The sequence below is a fragment of the Pinus tabuliformis genome, chromosome 6, assembly GCF_031772625.1.
Source record: "Pinus tabuliformis cultivar Carrire ecotype Pingquan chromosome 6, CPIR1, whole genome shotgun sequence".
Lineage (NCBI taxonomy): Eukaryota > Viridiplantae > Streptophyta > Pinopsida > Pinales > Pinaceae > Pinus > Pinus tabuliformis.
Window position 1 is genome coordinate 393,356,893 of NC_142292.1, and position 12,488 is coordinate 393,369,380.

Sequence of the window (12,488 nt, forward strand, 5' to 3'; positions counted from 1 at the left end):
CTCACATGTCCATGAAGTATGGGCCATTTCTGAAGATTAAGCCTTGATCTTCCTTTGTTTCAAAGTGGAATGTGTAATACTCTATTCCAAAGAACCTTATATAGATTTTTCCATTTATTGAAGATGTCCAGTTTCTTTCGACCCATTTCTGAATCGAACGAGGGGATGGCCATAGTCCTGTAAACTAGCCAACCAATCCCCTTTTTGCTAGAGATAGAGTTTCCCAACGAGGTAGAGACGAGGAAGAGATATCTCTGGAATATCTTCAAGTACAAACTTATATATTGACGACCTGGTTTTTGGAGGGCCAATAGCTGATATTAATGATGCAAAGGCGTTTGCAGTTTCTTCTTGCTTAGTCTGGACACCTGGATGTGGATCACCATCCTTTGGTGGTTCCGACGACTCCATCGACGCAGCAGGAGACCGCAGTAGAGGGCGACTAAGAACCACAGGCTTACCAAGGCTGGGAGCATGTGCAACTCAGTAGCAGCAGGAAAAAATCAAGCTCCTCCAAATGGATCATGTTGGGTGACCAAGTAGAGCAGTATAAGATGATCAATATGAAACATCAACATAATAGACTTATCTCATGTGCGGGCAATCATGCATTAGATCCTTCCCACAAGATCAATTGGTGAGAGGTTATGAGTTGGAACTCTATTGATGGGTTGATTCTTAGGAGGATACCCATATCCAAGGGAATATTATGTCTTGGGCCCTTAGGCACATGTAGTGTTGGAGGGATCAGATGGTATCATAACCCATAGGTCGCAAGACTTAGGTGGCATTGGGATCTAGGAGAATCTATTGAGAGAAGGATTGGCCAGAGGCTTGTTTGGGATCCAGGGATTAGAGGATCTATTCAAGATCATTTAGCATGGAGGCATGAGATAGCATACTCTTTTGTATGGGATCCTGGTATCAATGTACAAATGTTGTTACTATGAATAGAATTGGATTGCTTGAGGGTAAGCAATCTTTGGATGGGAGGATTTGTAATATTCCCTTTTCTTGATATGCTCAAAGTGGATGGAATTTGTCCACAGTATTTACCGTGATATTTTCCCATGGGATCTATGCATAGTATTTGCCTTCATTTTTCAAGGGAAAATAATAAAATAATATTTTTAGAGAGTCCATCAAGCCTATAAAAGGGGATAGGAGCCTGACAGTGGGATCATCCAAGTTTATCTATCTTATTGTGTTTTCATTGAGAACTTGGCCTCACCAATTCTAGTTTGATCCCAAGGACGAAAACCCCGTGGGTATTATTTTTCTAGTGGATCCACCCAGGGTCCATGATTGTGCTTTAGTGCCTTTGTTTTTCTCTTTTGATAAGTAGTCTTGCATGCCATTGTAGGGGCTCTGAAATTTATTGTATGGGCATGTACTATTTTTCCTCAGTTAATAATATACATAAAGGGTTGCATTTCTAGATCCCAATTGTGTTCTTATCTTTGTTGGAAGTTTGTTTATTTCATAACACTAAGTGTGCTATATTTATTATAATTTTATCATTTGGGGATCTTACATAAAATTGGGACTTGGATCATTTTAATTCTTTCATTCCAAGACTATTTTAATTTCTTAATTCTTCCTTGGGATGGAAAATTTTGTTATTTTTTGGCGTTTCATTGATAACTCACACCTTCATAATAAATGTAGTTAAACCATCTTTATAGAACATCTCATCATTCTCTATGTCCTTTTGTAAATAGTCTATGAAAGAATTAATTTTGACATATAAGCTCCAAGGCTGTGGCTACTCTACACACTTCCAATATCATCAATTATTTTGTATTTATATTATCATCCATCTACTATTGGATGATGATTAGCAAAGTTGATGCAACTTTCATCGTTGAACTATTTTGTTTTGTGCGTTTTGAAGCTTGACTTAGCTTGAAGGTGGATATTGGTTCAACAAACAATGGCTTTGGTAACAATGCCATTTTCAATTATTTATTCTCTATCTTACTACTACATTTTTTGTTTCTTGCTTAGCAACCAAGTAGCCAATGTGTCTCCAGTTACTTGATGGAAATCGAACAAATTGAATGGTTTTTTTCCTTTCATGTTTATCTTTGAGTTTACTTTACCAAAAACCTATTTAATTTTTAAATTCACTTGTTAAAATTGTCTCTTCCTGGATGCTTTGTTATACACTTCATGATGGAATGTAACTGATTCACTTTCAAAATTGATAATCCCTTATCGAGCTAATTCTTTAACAATAGACTAGCTTTCCAGTGCTTGCTTTTAAGCCTTGTCTAGTATCTTTGGTATTTTGTCAAGGTCATCTATTTACATTACTTGAGTATTCACATCCTTGGATGTATCGTGAGTATTCCCCTATGTGTTACTTCCTTTTCTTTTTGAATTGACTCCATCAACGTGAATTTTCTCCATATTAATCTAGGGGTGATTTCCTTCACCACCTTCTCGAACACCATCGCTATAAATTCTCCTTGGTTCTTTTCTTTGAGAATGACTTCTGGATGTAGAAGTATTATTTTGAGATTGTTGTGGGGTATAACTAGCACTTGCAATAGAGCATCTATGTTGCCTATATGGCTTATAAGTACTATGTAGGGTGCCAATATCTTCATGGAAAACTTTAGGGGTATCACATAAGACATGACTATCTCCTCCTCCTTCAACCAATCATGCTAGAAAGATAATACCATATCTAGTAGAATTAATATGTGAATGAAAAATAATTTTAGGGTCGAAACCCTTGATTGCTTCCAATTCATATAATTTAAAAATATCTAGGTACATAGCATATCCATTAATGTTGGAAATACTCATGATGTTGAAACTGCCAAACCTAATAAGTAAATGTATAAATTGTTTCTTTATTTTTTCATGAAATTAATGTGCCCAATAATTGTACCATTGACACACTTCTTCTAGGAAAAATTTGTCACAAACATAGATTGGAAGCATCAAGGCTTCCCCTCAAATTTGAACAGGAGAATAAATGAAAATTATCTCATCTTTCTAGAAAGGGATGTCTTTCTAGAAGCATCCATCCTTCCAAAGGAAAGTTCAGACCATGGTTCGGTCTTCTTAGAAGTTTATGTGGTCCAAAGAATAAACCTTTTATATAAAAAAAATCCTGGCTAAAAGACCCAAATTTTCTAGAAAAAGTGCTCTATCATGGTGGTAGGAAATAGACATACTAGGGAAATTGGTAATGTATTGATTCCAATAGAAACTCAATGCTGTTAAGGCCAAAAATAAAAAATGGAATAAAGAGGAGTTTGGAAACATTTTCCAAGCCAATTTGGAGGTGGAAGAAAAATGTAGTTGCTTCAAGAATGCATCATCCTAGAGGGAAGAACAAAGGAAATTGTCAAAGAGGAAGGGTAGTTGTTGACTTAATTAGAGGACCGGTGAATATAAGAGGAAAGTTTTTGGAGATAAAAATCATGAGTTAATTAGTTAAAAGAAGAGGAAAAACACCAAATTTCTCCACAAATTTATGATGAAACATAAGTATCACAAAATATTTTCCTCTCTAATTGAAAAAAAATAGAATAAATTTGAAAATATATATTATCATTAAACAACACAATTACAATTACAATTAAAATTAATATTAAATATGATCTCTTTGAAATAAATTAAATATTCATTTCGTTTGGGAAAATAAAAGAAAGAATACAAATATGCTTCTCTTTACATAAAGAAAGACCACCGATCAATTATTTGAATGTCTTTTATGCTCATCTTTATGGTGGTGGGGTAAAGAAGCCGCACCGTCCGTGAAGTAAATATCTCTCTTTACGTCACATCTCTCTTTGAATAAACAGTGGTATCCTCGTCATTACACACCCAAAGTGCCTCCACCACTCACTTGTATACCAAACTTCACCCTCTTTTTTATTCCAATGCAATCTCAATCGAACCAATCACTCTGCAATGCAATCTCAATCCAACCAATCATCACTCCGCAATGCAATCTCAATCGAACCAATCATCACTCCTATAAGTAGTCTGCAACACCATGCCTCACAGCATACCATTTATGAATGCTTTCGAATTACTGTTCTAATTGGAGTTAGTGTTCCAATTTCTGCTGCCTTCCTCACAGGCTCAAGGCTTTGGTTACCAAAGTTTTTTTAGCTTTGAGATTTTCAAATATATATTCAGCCTTCTGTGACTGCTTCTGTTGTGTTATAAGAGGGATTCGATATATTACTGCTGTGACAAAATCATATCATATCATGGCTGATCCTGGTTTCCTCCCTGGATTTATTGGTGTCGGCATTGACATTGCCATCCACCAGATTCTTCACCACGTTGGCATTGCAGTTAACTGCAAGAAAGAGTTGGAGTCTCTAAGAGATCTGGTTACCACAATCGAGCCTATGGTGACGGATATCCATCAATGCCGTCTGGAATTAAATAGAAGGAGAGGAAATTCCACTGCTGGAAGTGATATTAATGTTTCAGCCATTAATACATGGGTTTCAAACTTGCACGAGCTTCTCCAGCGAGCACTAGCAATAGTGCAAAAGTGCTCAATTGTACGGAGGTCTGATGTAATTTCTCGTTATAAAACTGGCAGAAGGATCGCTAGTTTAATTTCAGAGATCGACAAACATCTGAAATTGGTCCCTTTGGTCCAACTACAGCAGCAGCTGCGGATGGCAATTCGGAGAGAAAGCGGCGCAGCTTCAAGCCGCACTTCTGCAACCGTCTCTGAAGGTCTTGCTCCACCTGCGGGCGGCTTCTTCATCGGGGAACCCCTTATAGTCGGACAAGAGAAAGCATTTACAACTCTGGAGGGGTGGTTGATCAATGCAGATGTCAAGTCTCTTTCCCGCATTGGTGTTGTTGGGAAGGGTGGATCCGGCAAAACTCTTCTTCTAAAGAGACTCTTCGGCTGCCCAAAGGTGAGGGATTTCTTTAACGATGGTTTGCTGCTTTGGCTGACTGTTTCACAGTCTCCCTCCTTTCCAAGCCTTAGGAATGATCTTTGTAGACAAATCACAATTCAAGAAAAAGTAGATTTGCCTCCAAATATGACGGAAGAGGGTGTTAAATTCTGGTTGAACCAGAGAATGCAGGAGAAAAGGTTTGCCCTCTTCCTAGATGATGTCTGGGGAGAGGGTGGGCAACTGCTGGAGGAACTAGGTGTGGCCCTGCTCATCCACCACTCCCACTCCAACATTGTTATGAGTTCAAGGAATCACAGAGCACTGCTGGAGATGGGAGTTTCAGAGAAGTCTTTGATAGCAATGACAGATCTGGTAGAAGAAAAGAGCTGGGAATTGTTTGCTTATCACGCTTTTCCACATAATGATGGAAATGTCCCTGCAAACATTGACGACAAAACGGCCAGGCTTGTGTGCGCCAATTGTGGAGGGCTTCCCCTTGCGATCAAAGTAATAGGGAGGTCAATGGCAGGCATCACTGATGCGCAGGAATGGGAATTGGCAGTCCAGAGCCAACAACATGCAGATCTGTTTGATCGCTTAAGGTGGAGTTACGACTCTCTCGGCGACGTCAATCTGCAATTGTGCTTTCTCTACTTAGCTGCTGCCTTCTCAGAGGACCGAATTGTTAGGGTCGAGGGTGAGTTGATTCCGTTATGGCTGGGAGAAGGTCTGCTTGCAAGAAAGAAGCTGCAAGATCAGCCTGGCCACGAAGACCCATTCGAGATCGGAAGAATTTATGTGAAGGTTTTAGCAGATCGGTGTTTGGTGGAACCCATGATCAGAGACATCGATGGGCGCGTGATCAGTGTGAGGGTGCATGACGTCATCCGTGGTTTAGGCATACACATTGCTGAGATGGAAGAAAACTTTGGCTGCCGCACAGGTAAGCATTTGAAGGTGTTTAATCAAAATGAGTGTTCAGGCCGCACTCGGATTTTGTTGAGCCACAACCAATTGAGTTCGCTTCCTGAATCATGGAGAGATCCAAAAATCTGTGCACTGTTGATGGCGGGGAACCAATTAACAGAAATTCCAAGAAAGGTGATTGGGAGTATGATTTCTCTCAAGGTTCTTGATTTGAGTTTCTTGTCACTACAGTCATTGCCAGAGAGTGTGGGGTGTTTAAAACAACTAGCATGCCTCAGCTTACGTGGCGTGCCCATCAAAAGGCTACCTGCGTCTCTCACAGCTCTCCCAAACCTCCAAATCCTTGATCTTCAGGACTCCGGCATCACAGAATTACCATCTGACATCGACAGGTTGAGATGCCTGATGTATCTGAACATGTATGGATGTGGTGATTTGCAATGTTTGCCTAGTAGCTTCTCAGGACTTACCTCTTTGCAGGTCTTAAACATGAGATACTGCAGTAACGTGTGGGCAACACGTGATAAAAAGAGGAGATGGAAAAAGTGGCTTCCATTGCGGATTTGAGTACTCTAACACAACTGAAAGTGTTACGTGTACCAAACAACGGAGAAACAGTCAGTGAAGGGACATTGGGGAGCATGGTTCAAATGGAGACACTCGAGTTGCAGCTGACATCGATGACAGAGTTACCTTCCGACATATTCAAAATGTCAAAGTTGAGAAGGTTCACTTTAGAGTGCTCCCACGTGGTTAAGATGCAAAGTAAGTTTTCCGAATTTCACAATTTGATGCATCTTAAATTGTGGAATTGTTCTACGTTAGAAGACCTTCCGGATTTGCACAAGCTCAGGAGTTTGAAGAGATTAGATATTCATAAATGCGGAAAGTTAAGGAAATTTCCCAAAGAGTTTGGTGAGATTGGAGCATTTTCTTTATTAGAAATATTTTCATTATCTGGTTTAGATGAATTAGAGGAGTTACCATTAATAGAAGATGGGGCAATGCCTATGATTAAAGTATTTACTATGATGCAATGTGAAGCATTACACACATTGCCAGAAAGTTATTTGAATCTCAAAACACTCCAAAAAGTAAGGGTGTTTGGTTGTTCAATGGTATTAGAGAATCTACAAAGAATCAAGCTAGTAGACTCAAAAGTACAAGTGATAACAATGTCTACAAGAGATACAAAAGAAATTATACAAAAGCATAATCAAGTACGAAATTTCTTAGAAGGTTGGATCTATGGTGAATCTTGGAGTAATGAGCTTTGGCTTTTCCTACAAGATCTTTATAGATCTCTATGATCAATATTTCCATGATCAAGATTTGTAATTTGTATTCGTGATCAATTTTGTATATACAAAAAAAAATGTGTTTGATAGTGTAAAGTAGCACCCTTAAAATGCTTTGTGCTAGAATGTATTATACATTTTATAGCTTCTAACATAACACAATGTGGTAAGCAATAATTGAAAATAATACAATCATTTTAATCAACAATTTTTATTTATTTAATTTTTTTTTTCATTCAAAATAATATTACAACATAAAATATACGTGTATATGTAGTTTGATCTTTGTACACAATGTCTATGATAGATATTGAAGAAATTATACAAAAGTATAATCAAGTGGAAGATTCCTTAGAAGGTTGGAGCTATGGTGAATATTGGATTAATAAGCTTTGCCTTTTCCTACAAGATCTTTATAGATCTCTATGATCAATATTTCCATGATCAAGATTTATAATTTGTATTCATGATCAATTTTGTATATACAAAAAAAATGTGTTTGATAGTGCAAAGTAGCAACCTTAAAATACTTTGTGCTAGAATGTATTATACATTTTATAGCTTCTAACATAACACAATGTGGTAAGCAATAATTGAAAATAATAAAATAATTTCAATCAATGTTTTTTTTCCAATTCAAAATAATATTACAACATAAAATATACTTTTATATGTAGTTTGATCTTTATACACAATCATCCCACATTAATTCTTTACATAGTACAAATAAATTAAGGCACCAATATCTAGAAAACAAACAATACATAACTGAAACACACGTGAAGTTATGTCCTTCAAAGTGAATGTGCAATATTTTTGGCAACTTGAAAAAAATCACTTGAGTGAAAGGACATGCATTTGACATTTCCTGTTAATCCACAATTCATTTTATAAAAGCATGACATTTACATTTTATATTAACCTATGATTCATGCTTTAAGAAGAAGAAAATGATGATACAAATGACAAATATGAAAGGAATCAATAAAGTCCTGGTAAGTGACATACTTATTATGACCATAAAAATTATATAATCACATAATGTACTATTCAGTAAGTGAAAAATAATATTAAGAATTGCTCTCATCTTAAAGTACATTACACCTTATAGAGAAATATAAAAAACATTTCACCCTTTAATATACAATTTGAATATATTGCAACACGTAACCAAGTTTTAGCAATATCAATTACTAAGACATAAATGAATGGAAACTAAAGTTCAAGCCTCACAAAGCTTAAAGTTAGCATCGTATTTATATTTTTATATGTTGATACCAATAATTAATATCTAAAAGCTCAATAACCTAATAGTTATATATTAACAATGTATATATATTTATGTATAAGAGCATTTAGTTTTCTTCCATGCATTTACAAATTGACATAACAAAGATACAACTATATATTTCCATATGTCCCAAGGGGAACACGCTTGCATTTTGCATAGTGTGTACTATAAGTTCTAAAATGTTGATCATGCATAGATGCTTCTTTGCATGTAGCCTTATAATTTGCATCAAGCAATCCAAACAACAAGAAAAGGTTAAACCAACAATAACAAACAAAAGTTGCTGACTTCACCATGAACTTTAAGAAACAAAAAAAAATGCGCTTTCAATTCACAAGAAGATGTTAACAACAAGAACATTATTAACAACTACTACAATAATCACAATATGGAGAAGGGGAATACAATACAATTAGTTCAAGATATATAATATTGTGCTTGCAAACTCCATTCGTGAATATAACTCCTTATATAAATGAATTATTCCCATTGATAATTAAAAACTAAAAATTAGTAGATGTATAGTCACCCCAACCACTATTGAAGTTCCAATTTGAGAAACTTCCACAAAGAATTGTTCAATCAAAGAATCAACAATAAGGTAATATAGAAGGGAATATTAGGACAACTACACATACTTCATTCTCAAAATTGCTACAACAAGAATGCATGTTCAATGTGAAAATCATGAATACACGCAAATTCTAGGAATGTCCAAACATTCCTATTTCAATGTCTATGACCCTTATCGAACCTCCATACACTCACCATACCCATCTCCATATTGATTTCTACATAGAGTTTACTCTAAATGATAAAAATGAATATGTTAGGAACACATGCATGTTCTTAAAAGTGTGCACATGTTATTAACACATGTGCATTCTTCTATTGATGAACACTTAAAAAAACAAAAGCCATGACCTTTTTTTATTCATTTCTCCTATGCACAATGTCTTTTCTCCATGTTTTCTCCACCCTATTCGTACATTTTCATGCTAATTCAAACTATAATTCACAAGGACAAGCTTGAGAAAGTTTAGCAAGATTGCACTCATTTTTTCCAATAGAGAAGTTCCTATTTTGAGATAGGTTTTATTGTAAATTTTTCTTTTTATATAGGTTTTATTTTAAATTTTCCTTTTTATATATGTTAAATTATACAAATTTAAATAGTTTCTAAATTGTTTATTATTATTTACATGTGTTTTTTATTCTATTAAAATAGAGGAAAACCCTGATTTAAACCCAAAAAGTATTCCCAACATCTCCATGAGACCCACACAATGAAATTAATCAATTTCTAAATGAAATTAGAAACCTAATTTGTGAGCTTAAAATAATAGAGAGCCGTTTCATTTTTCTTAGGCTACTTCGCTCAACCATTATTGCGTGTATTGGTTGACCTATGATAGGTACACGTGTCACCCATGTATTGTCCTTTGAGTACCTAAAAACCCCATAACTACTTTCCACGTGTCTTCTGACATGTCAGGTTGACGTCACCTCTAGAAAATAATGTATTACCACCTATCCCCCTATAAGTCCTTAAACTCGAATCCTAGCTCTCCAATTAAATTCAGTTTGAATTTAGTTACAAGATTCCAGGGTCTAAGACTCCCAGGAATTTCGACCTTCCAGGATTTCCTTTCTCAAATCCTGGATCCCAACACTCTAATTTAATTCCAAATTCATAATTAGTTATGGGATTTCGGGGCCTATCCTAGACAATGGTTCTCTAACATCAATTTTCCATTACAGGATCTATATATTGACGATATCGGGTCCGTTAAGTGACAAAATTCCTTATGATTAATTAAATTAACTTACGTGATCCAACTCTTCTGAGACTTTTCTAGCCACATCACCATTCTCCTGTCCAATCGCATGAAGGGAAAATATGGCTCCACCAATAGGAAGTCTTCCCACCTAGGGTTCTGATCTACCAAGGATAAGGTTATCCATATCATTTCTATAAAATTAAGGCTTCGATCCTTAGCACTACAACAAATCCTTTCGTTTCCTTTCTGCCATGACTTAGTCATGGGGCTTCATCTCTTCCTCATGCGATGTCTTAGATAAGGATCTCTACAATCTCCCTGAAGACAAGCTCTACCGTTGCAGAGGCTTCCTCGAGCTAGTCTTCTCTACCACAGCTTTGTCTTGGAGGTCTGGTAGACCCCCAGATATACATCAAGATTTCGCCACTCTGCTAATGTCAATCTAACGTGTTCCATGATGTTACCTCTCTTGAGCTTGGGTGATACCTTCATTGATGGATTCAAAGCCTATGGGCCTTCCTTCCTTTTGAGTAGGAAATTCCTCGCATGGTGGCATAGGCGCTCTTGCATCTATTACCTACGACAGGCTTAGCACGAGCTTTCAAGAGTTTTCCACCTTATCTGCCACACAGCAACAATTCCACAATCCATGTTGACTCTACGAGTAGCTCCTTGGAGCTATACCGTACGTTCCGGTGCCTCACCGGTAATGCTAATAGAACACTTATAGATATCCAGCCTACCTAAAATGCAAGGTTGCAGGCCATTTAGGTAAAGCTGACAGGCACAACTTGCCCAAGGGAAACTCCCCTTGACAGTCATACATTTCTTGCCTGGCAGCACAACAACTTATAAGCATATATATAAATTGCAAACTAATACCGGCTCTCCCCAACAAAGCATCTTCCATGTAAACTATATATTAATAAAAGGGTCTCAAAGTCCACTGCTTTTTAAATTTCATTTCAAGCTCTCATGGCTTTAGCTATGGCCTATATCATATCCTGGAGTTCTTTTAATTTTATTAATGTGTTATTCTTAAAATAATTAAGCATTTCATTCATATTAAGGTTCAACTAAACTTTATAGCTTAGAAATTATTACCATGTGGTTTATTGCACCTCTTATGCATCATATACACAATGTTTTTACTGCGGGTTCTCCGGTTACTAAGTTAGACAGATACACAATGTTTTCCATAAATAGGTCATCACACACATTTTGCTTCCTGATCCAAGCACAAAAACACATATATAAGTGGACTATCCCCACAAAGATGCACCACATATGCAAGCATTAATGTCACAAATGCAATCCCTGAATTCAAAACTATTATTAACAACAATGCAACATGACTCATTAAAGGTATCAAACATACGCAAATACTTATATTTGAGTTTGCAAGGAAACTGAGTCTGGGACAAGGACTCTCCACCCAACCATAGATAGTTTCAACCACATTTACTTGCAACTATGACCCCCAATCCATATTCCAAAGTATGAGGGGGTAATGATTGCTTCTGGGACTACACACCAGATTCCAATTGAAACAAGGGCTCCAGAGGACCTCCTTCCTCAATCCCACCAACTGATTTCTTCTTACTTTGCTAGCACATGGAGTCTAGAGGTGCCCCACCTCACCCCCAAGTGCACACACAGTGATTCACCCCCTTTCTAGGGAGTCCAGAATCCAATTTACCAACAGGGCAATGTCCAAAAGTCTTTGATCAAGTCTTTCTCTACTTCTGATTTAGGATGGCCTCTTCTCAATTTGTTCCAAGGTTCCAAAGTCTACTATCTCAACCCATAGCCTCTCAGCGATCCAAAATGTTATAGGGCTCCAGAGATTCCATCCCAACCCACAACCTCTAAGGACCCAAGTTGTTTCATACCTCTAGAGACCTTTGTCTCAACCCACAACCTCTAGGGACCTAAGTTGTTACAGGGCTCGAGGGATCCTATCTCAACCCATAACCCCCAGGGACCCCAAGCTTTTACAGGGATCCAGAAACTAGCAACTCAACCCACAAACTTTGGGGAAAAAGAACCAATCCCCTTCTCTTCTATTCTCTTCAGCACTGCATGCTGAAAGCTTCTACGGGAGGTTTGATTCTAGTCCCCTTCTCGGTCTGCCTCCAAAACAAAGGTCTTTATTACCTTGTTGTGAGGAGTTTGAATGGGTCTCGCTCAAAGAAAAAGCCTCCTTTGTTCGAATGGGTATGGGTATGTCTTCTTTCTGAATGATTTCTCCTTTCGAATGTGGATCTCCTCTCTCTTTGAATGCCTTCTGCTATTTGAA

The 12,488-nt window shown here is 37.1% G+C and overlaps 1 pseudogene; it reads left to right on the forward strand.

Annotated features, from left to right (window-relative positions):
* The first annotated feature begins 3,960 nt into the window (after nt 1–3,960).
* On the forward strand, nt 3,961–7,163 carry LOC149258972 (putative disease resistance protein At4g10780; annotated as a pseudogene).
* Nucleotides 7,164–12,488: the final 5,325 nt, after the last annotated feature.